The 12774-nt window shown below is 45.0% G+C and overlaps 1 protein-coding gene across 5 annotated transcripts in view; it reads left to right on the top strand.

The window, feature by feature from the left end:
* TAOK3 (TAO kinase 3) overlaps positions 1 to 12774 on the top strand; it is a 1449622-nt gene that overhangs the window by 1331279 nt on the left and 105569 nt on the right. The gene's annotated exons all lie outside the window — the stretch shown is intronic.

Genomic DNA, 12774 nt, shown 5'->3' with positions numbered 1-12774 from the left:
GAGAGATGGAAGTGGAAAATAACAGCATTTTAGTATACAAGTTAATTCATACCTATTAACCCGATGTGCATATTGAAATATTTGCTTCTGTTTATATATATACAAAACAGAAACTGGATGTCTGCTTCTTTCCCGGGTTTTCGTGTCCATCCTGTGCAGCCACTATATTACTCCTACATTGAAGATAACTTCAGAGGCAGTCAGTGATGTTTAAATAATTATACATGCAAAACAATAAAATATGTACCGGCACATTAAAAGAAACTCACAGAATAAAATTACATCAAAAAGAGCAACAACAGTTTAAACAGCACTTAGCCAATAGGAGAAATGTATATGCAGGTTAGATCTGAATGTCATTTGTGTCTCATCTCACACATAAAAAAATCGTATTTAAACACTACTAAGCATCTAAACCATTTATCTGTGAACTTCTTACATGTTCTATGATAGGAATAAAACAAAGAGGCAAGAAAATGTGTGACTACAAGAAGATGATGCAATTCAGGGAATTCCAAGTGTTCAGAAGAAGATGAAAATTAATTTAGAAAACAGCAGAGTCCAGTAAAATAATTGACAATAGATCAGTTGCCAGCGAAGACAGACATTTTTCAAGTGCAGCCTCAATTCTGGATAAGGTGTTCTCCAGTATTAAATCTTTCATAGATTCACATGCTTGTACCTTCCCCATCGTCATGGTGGGAGTCTTGACTGTATAGAAAATAAAAAGCAGTATAAATAAAAAACTGCACTAATACCTTACAAATTCATTATACTTTGTAACCCAGTACCATCATTATAAATACCGTCAAATGAGATGCCAGCCCTGAGATCACAAACCCCAGCAGAGCCACCATACTTCAGATTTCCAACCGCCGTCGTGTGAGAAGGAGTCTCCCTGAGTTCTGCTCAGTTTGCTCCTTGGTGAAGTTTTGACCTGGTTTTTTTTTGTGGCGCTTTTTTGCTCTGGAACAGAGGTATTGTCTTTTTTCTTCGATTTGTAAAATGTCTAACAGCTCTAAGAAAAGGCTTTTCATTCCTTGTAGATCTTGTGGGAAGCCACAAAAACACAGATTCCCTTGACCCACTCTTTCAAAAACCTGATATGCTCTAATGCACCTTCCTTCGACACAAGGAGTACTAAATTCAAATTAAACCATACTTTTTATTCTCACAAAATAATAAAAAAAATGAATTGAATTATACACAAGTTAAAGATTATTGTAACATATAATAAAAAGTTGTTTTTCTCCTCCCCCTGTCTAAAAGAGAAAAAAAATCCCTCACACGAAATGCATACAGTTTATACAATTCCAAAAGCAGTTTCCCACTACAATTGACACAAATTAATTATGACCAGCATAATCTAGACACGTCAATTTATAACATTTTATAAATGCCCGAAGTGCCTGTGTTTGGCAGTACGTTGGGTCCTGGGATCCAGCGAATTGTGAATCTATCATTGGCTGAAGGCGAGGTACCTAGGGGGTGGAAAAAGGCTCTGGTAAGACCTATTCAGAAAAACTCTGCAATCCCATGGACGGACCTGTCCACTCTAAGACCGATATCTCTGCTTCCTTTTTTGGGTAAACTCACAGAAAAACATTTGAACCAACATCTATCAAATTTTATCGAACAAGCAGATGGCCTGGATTTTTCTCAATCCGGCTTTAGGCCGAAGCACAGTAGAGAATCAGCACTACTGTCAGTCACAGACGGTCTGCATATGTATCAGGACAAGGGTTATTCCGTTATCCTGATACTGTTAGACCTATCGGCAGCGTTCGATACTGTGTCCCATAACATCTGGATTTGACGACTCACAAACATCAACCTCGAAAACAAGGCATTGGCCTGGTTAAGGAGCTTTCTAGCCAACCGCACCCAATGTGTCACCATGGGTGCATTCCGCTCGGAGGTAGAGATCACTAAGGGGGTGCCACAGGGCTCCTGTTTGAGCCTGACTCTTTTTAACATCTATGTGGCCCCCCTAGCAAGAATCATGAGAGCTTTCGGTTTCATCCCAATGTCATACGCGGATGACACCCAGCTCCTTTTCCCTTTTAAGTCTCTAACCGCCGAGGTTAAAACCTCTTTCTCCCAGGGCATGAAGGCTGTGGCCCAGTGGATTTCATCAAATTGCCTACAGTGTAATGTAGGGAAGACCGAAGTCATGCTCTTTGAGGAGGCTAAAATCCTATGGACCCCGGACTGGTAGCCACAAGATCTTGGGCCAGTCCCCGACCCTAAACAGGTCGTGAAGAACCTGGGAGTACGTCTAGACCAGGAGCTCTCGCTCAAGCAGCATGGTAACCACACTTTGGGCCTATGTTTCCACGTGATAGGCCTCTTATGTAAAGTGTTTCCCCTGCTTCCTGATTCCACCAGGAAAACATTGGTACAGGCTCTCGTCCTAAGTCGTATTGACTACTGTAAAGGGCTACTGTTATCGGCATATGAGGGAGTATTACCTAAACTCCAAGTGGTGCAGAATACTGCTGACCGGTTGATTTTGAACGCTGCCCCTAGATCCGCGTCCAAACCTCTTTTGGACAAGCTACATCGGCTATCGGTTCGCCAAAGGATTAAGTTTAAGACGTGTTGTCTAATTCACAAAAGTCTTAATGGACTAGGTCCCTCTTATTTGATAGACAAATTTGTATCTTATACTCCTGCTCGCTCCCTCAGGTCCAGTAACCAGCTTCTATTGTGTGTGCCCCGTGCAAAGAAGGCCAGACATGGAAGCAAAACTCTGTCGGTGGTCGGGCCCACATTATGGAATAAACTCCCCTTAGCTCTCAGGCAATGCTCAGAGCACCTGTTGTTTAGGAAACAGCTTAAAACCTTCTTGTTTCAAAACTAATTCTTTGTAAGTGTATCCTATGTTTGTGCTTGTGGTGTTCTGTAGGGCACAGAGATACTCCTTCGGGAGTCAAGCGCGATGTAAACCCGCAAATATAAAGAGACCGCGCTTTAAGCGGAGGAACGATAGAGAAAGAGCGCTGCTCCCGCGATTGAAAAGAAAGCATTATAAACGTGGGGAGAAGCTCGTAAAGCCAAATTACATTCTGAGAGCTGGAACATAGCTGGCGGTAGAGGCTTGATTTTAATCAGATAACAGACACCCCTTACATACGGAGCCAAATTTGGGATCACGATGGCAACATATTTAAAAAAAAAGATTTTAGTCAGCCCGAGCAGCAACACGAAGTACAGGATTTATATACCCTTAAATAACGGGGAGCACACTTTGAGTACAAAGAATCCAGAGGGTGGAAAATATACAGTATTCGCCCATTTGATTAAGACAAATTAAATGTTTAATGTCTTGATAAAGATGGATAAGATTTAATGAAGCCATCGAAATGCGTCGGCGCAATTGTAATAGCACAATCAGAGAACAGATACGTGAACAGTTAAATACGGATACAAACAACGTATTGATTGACTTGTCTATTAGTGAGATCTGATATGCACCTGTATATGGTAATAAGAGTGTCTTCCATATTTTTGTTGTCTTGATTATGCTGGTCATAATTACTTTGTGTCAATTGTAGTGGGAAACTGCTTTTGGAATTGTATAAACTGTATGCACCTCCTGTGAGGGATTTTTTTTATTTTTTCCTATAGACGGGAGGAGAAAAAAAACTGTTTATTAAATGTACAATCATTTTTAACTTGTGTATAATTCAATGCATTTTTATTAACTTGTGTATAATTCAATGCATTTTTATTAATTTTGTGAGCATGTCCCTAAGAAGTGCAAGCATTGTAGAACCTTTTCTGCAAAAACACTGAGGGATATAGAGGCACGTTTGCTTTTATGGCTTCAAGAGAAGAAGGCCATATCTGACTCTGGTTCGGAGAAGGAAAAGGCTCATTCCACTCCCAAAAGAAAGGTGGAGCATTCTGAGTCGAAAACTGACTCTAAAAACCAAAGATCAGTAAATCTAAGGACAAGGAGTCAGCATCCTCTTCAGTGCCTCACAATCATCGGAAGAAAACTACGGAGGCGAAGGCTCCGTCATCAGACCCGTCAACGAAAGAAAAGGTGTTTATGATGCTTACGCCAACGAAGACGTTGACAGTAACTCTAACAACCACAGCTTTGTCGAGTGCGATGACAACGACACCGTCGATGACTGTTCTGACAAGTACCTAGTCGTCAACGACCTAGTAGACTACAGCTCCGTCGATAACGACTTTCAAGTCTCCAATTTCTCAAAGAGCGTTGACATCTATTTCTATTAAAAGGTATCCACTGTTGTCGGGCTTGTTGACAGAAAGAAAAAGATCACTGCTGATTCCTGAGAAAGCCTTCATCAGAGGTTTTATCTTGGACAAAAATGTCACCTCTTACTCCATCCAAATTGCTAGAAATGCAGGAGTCAGAGGAGGATGATCCTTACAGGGACGCTTACAGTCCATCTCAACTTAAAATAAAAAGCCAAAACACAGATGAAGAGGAATACCAGGAACAATCCGAGGTGGTACAAGAGGACTTCTCTTTTAAAGATCTCCCTCTGTCAAGTGCAAAGAGATATGAATCTTTTTTAGGATTATTACAAATATGAGGAGAAAGAGGCTAACCCCCCAATGGCCAGGGACAAGTCTATATCTATGCCAATATCACTAGTAACGGATCTGAGACACATGATCACAGATTACTAACGACGCTTCCCGGAAGCTAATGCTCCCTCATCTGACACCACAAGTAAAATGCACAGTGCAGCCCAGGCTGTGAACGTACAAACACCACAAACCTAGCAGAAACTACCACCTCCAAAGGTGATAACCATCAGAGACGACTATGTAGAAAGCGAGGTCGAAGTCCAACCAGAGGAAGGAGAATTAACACAGGACGATCCTATGCGGGATTATTGGGACCAATATAGTGCTACATCATCTCCGTCTCCATCACCCTCTCAAGCAAACTCCCTGCCGGAGGATATCCGGGGATTCCGCAAGCTCATGGAAAGAGCCTCAAAACGATTTGATCTCCCTCTTCCAGTAAAAGAAACAGAATGTTTCTTATAGGACTTCAAGGATTCTGCTAGGAAGTCAATCAGGACTATCCCTGTGGCAGTTATATATGGGAAGAAGGCTTAAAAATTATGAGAAACCCAGCCTCCATTTCAGCCTCAATCCTGAGAGTTGAAAAGAAATATAAAGCCCCGGAATCGTCCCCGGAATGCCTGATAGGTCATCTTAAACCGGATTCAGTAGTGATGCAGGCGGCTCAAAGACATTCGAAAAACCCGACAACTGCATGCTCAGCTTCTCCAGACAGAAGGGAGAAAGCTGGATGATGCAGGAAAGCGTTTTGTGTCATGGCGGAAGTTTCCATAAAGCCTCTAATGCGCTGGCCATAGTCAGTCGATATGATAGACAAATGTGGTCAGAATTGGCACCTTTATTATCGTATCTTCCGGATGATAAGAAGTAAGAGGCCACACAAATCCTCCAAGATGGTGCCCAAGAGACCTCTGAGATGATCGATATACCCATGGATATATCTGCAGTGGCTTTTAGACAGCCGTGGCACTCCGCAGGCAGGGCTGGCTTAAGGCCACCTCGTTCAGACCGGAATTGCAAGCAAAAATTGTTGATATGCTCTTCGATGGACAAAATCTCTTTAGCAAGCAAGTGGAAGATGCCCTTCAAGGGATAAAAAAGGTTACAGATACGGCTCGAGCCTTGGTGTCTCTGCAACAGAACAGATTGCAGTCCTTTCGGGGCAGAGGAACAAAGGCCATTATCAACAAAGACCATCCTTTCAATTATATCAGTACCAGCCTTATCAACAGCAGGGGTATCACAGTTTTCCAATACACAACAATTTCGATCTTCTAGTGCCCCTTATCAGCAGCAGACGAACAGAAGAAAGTCCTCTGCGAGGGGAAAACCTCAGTACTCTAATAGGAGACAGTGACAGTCTCAAGGCGCCAACCACCTGCTGCCCCTCCCACGCTCCGCCCCCTCCACCATCCATTTATGGCCAATGCCCCCACGTGCAGCGTCCACGTGCTACGGCCGCGCCGAAGGTGCGCCAAAGGTAAGCCCATCTATGCCCGTCCGCGCCTGGACCGCGCCCAGCACCAAACCCCCTGGTCCTTGTAATGCCCACCCCACCCGCATTACTTACACTGCCACCACCCTCCTAGCCCTTAACCCCGGCCGTTCCCCCAACTGCGTCCAAGCCGCTCCTGGACACACCCTTGGACCCTTCTCTTGCAACTCCTGCAAGTTCGACGGCACCAAGAACAACTCCTCATCTACAAACACACAACAGTTATCCGACCCCAACCACCTACAATGCATCCTGCTCAACACCCGCTCGGTCCACAGGCACGCCATCGACCTCTGGAATCTACTAGACACCATCTCTCCGGACGTCGCCTTCCTAACAGAAACATGGATGAACGCCACATCAGCCCCAGACATCAACATTGCCATCCCGGAAGGATACAAGATCATCCGTAAGGACCGCATCGACCAAACAGGAGGAGGCATCGCTATCGTCCATAAGAAATCCATCCGCATCTCAACCAGCTCAGACGTCAATCTTGCCAACACTGAACACCTTCACTTCCAGATCCACATCGACCCCAAGACCACACTCAGAGGCACCCTCCTCTACAGGCCACCAGGACCCCGCGCACAATTTAGTGAAGACATCACGGACTTCATCACCCCACACGCGCTCCCCTCCGAGGATTACATCCTTTTGGGAGACCTCAACTTTCACCTTGAAAAGAACAACGACCGCAACACCACCACCCTTTTGGACAACCTCGCCAACCTCGGACTTAAACAACTTGTCACTACCCCCACCCACATCGCAGGTCACACACTCGACCCTATCTTCACCTCCAGCAAACATGTCTCCTTCAGCCACACCACAGCTCTCCTTTGGACTGACCACAGCTGCGTTCACTTTGCCTACAACAAGTCCACATCCAACAACCACCCCCAACCCACTCTACGAAGAAACTGGAACAAAATCACCATCGACCAGATCTCCTCATCGCTTCTTCAAAACCCCCCCGCCCACTCCTCAAACCCCGACTAAGCAGCCACTAACCTCACCCAATGGCTATCCAACAGCGCCGACATCCTAGCACCACTGAAAAAACGACAAATCAAACTAGGCAGCAAGAAGGCCTCCTGGTTCAACGATGATCTTAAGAAATCCAAGAAACTCTGTCGCTCCCTTGAGAAGGCCTGGAAAAAAGACCCAAATACCAGCACCAAGGACGCCTTCAAAAACGCCACCCGCATACACCACCAACTGATCCGGAATGCCAAGAAAGCCGCTTTCAAGGACCGACTAGATAGCAACGCCCACAACAGCAAGGAATTATTCAACATCGTCAAGGAATTTACCAATCCCTCAGCCAACTCCAACGACATCACCCCATCTCAAGCCCTCTGCGACTCCCTAGCTTCGTTCTTCCACAACAAAATTGCAGTCATCCACAACAGCTTCGACAACCGACCCGAAGACCAACCCACCCAACCCTCTGCAGGACCCCCGCCCCCCTTGAACATCCTCAATGACTGGAACCCAATCTCCACTGAGGACACCATCCGTCTGATGAACTCTATCCATTCAGGATGCCCCACAGACCCATGCCCTCACCACATCTTTAACAAAGCAGACTCCGTTATAGCACCGCACCTCCGAGACGTCATCAACTGCTCCCTCAATTCCGCAACCTTCCCGGAAAGCTGGAAAGATGCCGAACTCAGCGCCCTCCTGAAGAAACCCACAGCTGACCCCACCGAACTCAAAAACTACCGCTCTATCTCACTCCTTCCATTCCCGGCCAAAGTCATCGAGAAAGCGGTCAACAACCAGCTCGCCGCCTTCCTCGAAACCAACAAATCCCTCGACTCCTCACAGTCCGGCTTCCGAGCCAAACACAGCACTGAAACCGCCCTCATCGCAGCAACAGACGACATTCGAACTCTACTGGATAATGGAGACACAGTCGCCCTCATCCTCCTCGATCTCTCCGCAGCCTTCGACACAGTCTGTCATAGCACCCTCTTACAGCGCCTCAAAAACGTCGGAATCCAAGGAAAAGCACTGGAATGGATCACCTCGTTTCTCACCGGAAGAACCCAGAGAGTCCGCCTTCCACCATTCAAGTCAGAGGCCACTGAAGTCATCTGCGGCGTACCACAAGGATCTTCACTCAGCCCCACCCTCTTCAACGTATACATGAGCCCCCTCGCGCTCATCGCACGCCAACACAACCTCAACATCATCTCCTACGCCAATGACACTCAACTGATCCTATCACTCACCAGAGACCATAACACTGCCAAAACCAACCTGCATGAAGGAATGAAAGAAGTAGCCGAATGGATGAAGCACAGCCGTCTGAAACTGAACTCAGACAAAACAGAAGTCCTCATCCTAGGCACCTCCCTCTCCGCCTGGGATGACTCTTGGTGGCCAGAGGCCCTTGGAAAAGCACCCACCCCGACGGACCACGCACGGAACCTGGGCGTCATCCTGGATTCCTCACTCTCGATGAACAGACAAGTCAACGCCGTTTCGTCATCTTGCTTCAATATTCTTCGCATGCTCAAAAAAACATTTCGCTGGATCCCCACCGAAACTAAAAAAACGGTCACCCACGCACTGGTCACGAGCCACCTGGACTACGGAAACACCCTATACGCAGGTACCACCGCAAAACTCCAGAAAAAACTCCAACGCATCCAGAACGCTTCAGCCAGGCTCATATTAGACATCCCGCGTAAAGAACACATCTCTGGTCACCTGAAAAACCTCCACTGGCTCCCCGTCAATAAGAGGATTACTTTCCGCCTCCTAACCAACGCACACAAAGCACTCTACGAAATCGGACCCGAATGCCTCAACACACGACTGTCCTTCTACACCCCCTCCCGCCAGCTACGATCCTCCAACCAAGCCCTTGCCACTGTACCTCGCATCAACAAAACCACCATGGGAGGTAGATCCTTCTCCTATCTGGCAGCTAAAACCTGAAACTCACTTCCCACTCACCTTCGCCTTACTCAGAACCACCTAGCATTCAGAAAGCAACTTAAAACGTGGATATTCGACAAGTAATTCCCCACCCTTTTTCAAGCGCCTTGAGACCCTCTGGGTATGTAGCGCGCTATATAAGTCTATTGACTTGACTTGACTTGACTCGATATCAAACAATCCTCACCGGACCCATTACCTCTCTCACTTATACCACCAATGGTTGTCAATAACATCAGACATATGGGTGTTGGACATTATTCATCAAGCTCACACCGTAGACTTTGTCCAAAGACCACCGGACCAACCTCCCATTCCCAGAAAACAGCAGCATCTTTCAGCCCTAAAGAGAGAGGTTCTTTTTCTATTCATAAAAGGCGCAACAGAGGAGGTCCCTTATCTACAGCGAGGGGAAGGATTCTACTCGCACTTTTTCCTTATATGGAAAAAACAAACTACCAAGTGGAGGCAGGTGATGGATCTACAAGGCTTAAACAAATTTATCAGGAAACAGTCTTTCAGCATGTTATCTCTGCAAGATATATTGCTGAAGCAGATCAGAGGAGAATATATGACATCTTTAGATCGATTAGATGCATACTTCCATATCCCAATACACGTCCAGCACAGACGGTATCTCAGGTTCGAGGTGGCAGGGCGCCACTGCCAGTTCAGAGTGTTGCCCTTTGGCCTCATGTCCGCACCAAGAGTGTTCACGAAGTGCATGGCACCAGTGGCGGCACATTTACGTCAGCAAGGTCACCAGGTATTTCCATATCTGGACAATTGGCTGGTCAAGGGCCCATCATATCAGGACACTCAAGAATCATTGGAAAGTTGCATGAACCTTTTCGCAACACTGGGTTTAAAGATAAACGTAGAGAAATACTCTCTAGTTCCGTCCCTGACTCTCCAGTTTCTAGGGGCTGTATTGAAAACTAAAGAAGCAAAGGCTTACCCAGAGGAGCGCATCCAGAAAATCTTGATACGGAGTTCCCAGTTGAAAAAAAGAGTCTGCTTCAGTGAGGATATTCAAGTCTATGCTGGGGATGCTTTCATCCTGCATCCCTCTAGTTCCGAATTGCCACCTTCACATGAGGCCTCTTCAAGAACTTTCAACCTTTAATGGGTGCAACATCAAGGATCTTTCGAAGATCTGATAGTCATCAATCCTCTGATAAAGAAAGCCCCGTCATGGTGGAGAATAAGAATTTTTTTTTTCAGAAGGCTTGCTCTTCGAGCCCTAATCTCCCAGTTATGTAATGACAAAGGACGCCTCGCTACAGGGATGGGGAGCACATCTTAAAGACCTGGAAATACAAGGCCATTGGAACAAACCGGACGCAAAGCCCCACCTCAACGTTTTAGAACTAAAAGCAGTATTTTTAGGCCTACAAGCATTTCTGCCCAGGATTCAAGATTCCCCAGTCCTAGTCAGAACAGACAGCACGACAACTATGTTTTATCTGTTAAAACAAGGAGGAACAAGATCGAAACCCTTATCTGCACAAGTACCAGAAATCTGTCAGTGGCTTGTAAAGCACAAAATACTCTGCAAGTTTATGATGTCCAAGGAATTCGCCACACACAAGCAGACTCGCTAAGCAGATCGACAACCCTATGTCACGAATGGGAACTGGATCAGGGTCAACTACTGCAAATATTTTGCCTCTGTGGCAACCCAGGATTAGACCTGTTTGCCACTCGAAACAACAAAAAATGCAAGCAGTTTGCCAGCAGGTTACCTCAGCGAGGCTCATGGGGGAATACTCTTCACCTTCGCTGGACAGGGTTGTTTGCATATCCATTTCCACCTTTCCCTTTGATTCCAAAGGTACTCAGGAAAATGAAATTGGAACCATGTTGCTTAATCCTCATAGCACCGGCATGGCCTAGACAGTTCTAGTTCTCGGGGCTTCTACAGATGTCGGTGGCTCCCCGGGTGCAGTTTCCCCTGATGCACGATCTGATTTCAATGAACAAAGGTCAGGTGCTTCATCCCCAATTGGACTCACTAAATTTATCAGCCTGGAACCTCATGAGCACGAAGTAAAATCACAGAATTTCCCTCAGGAATGCCGAGATATTCTCTCTCACTCTCGAGCAGTTTCCACCAATAAGACATATGCTGCGTAGTGGAAAAGGTTTTGTTAATGGTGTTTTGATCAATATTTGCACCCCTTGCTATCCTCTCCAGAAAAAATTCTTCCTTATCTTTTGAATTTAGCTAAAGCAGGGCTTTCTCCCGCATCTGTGAAGGTGCATCTTGCGGCAGTCGCTCCCGGACATTTGCAGAGCGGCAATGTGGTCAAATGTCCATACATCTACCAGACACTACTTTCTTGACACAGCTTGGAAAATGAATCCAGCGGTGGGACAAGCGGTGCTGCACCGCCCGTTTCTTTAAGGTGTTTTCATACATTTGAAAGATTTTTTTTTTCTGTTAGTGATAAAATATGTGATTTAATGGTGTAAATTTCGGAACATGTTTATGCTTCTAGATAGTACTGTTGACTGTTGTACATGCTGAGACACACAATCCACTATATAATCTAGCAGATCAAGTAGTCTTGAAAAAGACACTTTTTGATCCTTAGGAAATAAAGATTTCTACCCGGGAAATGTTTTTTATAGAGGAGATACTGCTCTCTATTCTGATACAAGCATGTGAATCAATGAAAGGTTCAATACTGGAGAAGAAACAAGTTACTTACATGTACACTGTGGTTCTCCAGTATTGATATCTTTCATAGATTCACATGCGGCCCGCCCGCCTCCCCGTTTCTAGGGTCGAACACTTTTACCTCTTGATGCTTCCTTACCTCACACTAGGGCTGGAAATCTGAGGTATGATGGCTCTGCTGGGAATTGTGATCTCACGGCTGGGGTCTCATTGGTTGGTATTCAGACCATATAATGATGGTACTGGGTTACTAAGTATAATGCATTTGTATGGTATTAGTGCAGTTTTTTCTTTACACTGCTATTTATTTTCTATACCGTGAGACTCCCACCATGACGACGGGAAAATACAAGCATGTAAATCTATGAAAGATATCAATACTGGAGAACCACGGTGTACTGGTAAGTAACTTGTTTCTTTTGTTGTATACAGCCACATGACATTTTACAAGAATGTTGGGATGAGCCAAGCATTTCTGTATTTGGGAAATAAGAAAGGGATTCAAAATTCACTAGTTCCAATGAGACAATTTGATTAATAAATAGTGTTGCTAAGATTGTTTTAATTCTTTACATGTGCTATTGCTATGGTAATGCTATTTCATTGTACAGAAAGGGCAGGATTAATGTAAACAAACCCATTAAGTACTTTCTTTACCTAATGATGCAAACTTGACTCACTGGCACTGATGAGTCGACATTCATAACACGTATTAGATAGTGTTTAATGAGACTTCCTAAGGGCTCTAATGGCAGAATTTGGATTGGCCTTTGTTTACTTAACGCAGTTTTACTACTCAGTAGCTCTGCAGGCAAGACTACTATAGAACAATTTTTTTTTGTTAACTTTTAGGGTAAGTGAGAGTGGCACATTAGGGTGACCACTTTTAACTTTTCTTTTCATTTTGTGCTTTAGACAACTCAGGAATGCTATTAAGGAATTGACATATCATCTTTTGGTACAAATTTGCTTGATAGGAGTGCAAGTAGGCCTTTATTGGTTAAGAGTTGTGGTTATCTTCGTATCAAGCAAAAGAAAGTCAGTCCCCCACAGAGGCAGCCCTGCT

This window comes from Lissotriton vulgaris, chromosome 11 (assembly GCF_964263255.1).
Source record: "Lissotriton vulgaris chromosome 11, aLisVul1.2, whole genome shotgun sequence".
Lineage (NCBI taxonomy): Eukaryota > Metazoa > Chordata > Amphibia > Caudata > Salamandridae > Lissotriton > Lissotriton vulgaris.
Note: the sequence above shows the minus strand (reverse complement) of the source record. Positions and strands in the feature narration are given on the sequence as shown.